This window comes from Echinops telfairi, unplaced genomic scaffold, assembly GCF_000313985.2.
Source record: "Echinops telfairi isolate 266 unplaced genomic scaffold, ASM31398v2 ScPeMD7_7462;HRSCAF=8500, whole genome shotgun sequence".
Classification (NCBI taxonomy): Eukaryota; Metazoa; Chordata; class Mammalia; order Afrosoricida; family Tenrecidae; genus Echinops; species Echinops telfairi.
Genome location: NW_022111362.1, coordinates 2,249,035 through 2,249,866, shown reverse-complemented (window position 1 = coordinate 2,249,866; position 832 = coordinate 2,249,035).

Below are 832 nucleotides of genomic sequence, written 5' to 3'. Positions count from 1 at the left end.
CCTTGACAACTTCAATGTTTTCTCCATTGATCCTTATGTTGCCTATTGGTCCAGTTTGTGAAGATTTTGGTCTTCCTTACATTGAGTTGTAATCCATAATGAAGGCTATAGTACTTGATCTTCAAAAGCAAGAGCTTCCTGATGAAACACACATTATTCTTCAGGTTCCTTGAGGCTTCCTCATCCCCCCACTATCATGCCCCCAGTCCTGCCTTTAACTGCAGGCTAGACCAGAGCATGTACACAGGTACAGACAAGAGCTCACAACACATGGAATCCAGGTCAGATAAACCCATCAAGAACAGAAACGAGAGTAGCGATACCAGGGTGGTAAGAGGAAGGTAGGAAGAGGAGGGGAGGAAGGGGGAAACCATCGCATTGATCGACACATAACCACACCCACCCACCCCAAGGGGGATGAACAACAGAAACTGTGGGGGAAGGGAGACAGTGGTCTGTGTGAGATATGAAAATAATAATTTATCAAGGAGTCATGAGGGTGGGTGGCGAGGAGGAAGGGGAAAAAGAAGAGCTGATACCAAGGTCTCAAATAGAAAGTAAATGTTTAGGAAATGATGATGACAACATATGTACAAATATGCTTGAAATAATTGATGTATGGGTTGTTATAAGAGCTTTAAGAGCCCTCAATAAAATGAACTTGGGAAAAAATAAAAAACAAGTGCTTCAAGTCCTCACTTTCAGCAAGCATCTGCATACTGCTGTCAATAAGACTTCCTCTGATCCTCATGCCACACTCGTCTTCATATAAGCCAGCTTCTCTGATGATTTGCTCAGCACACAGATTGAATACGTATGGTGAGAAGATACA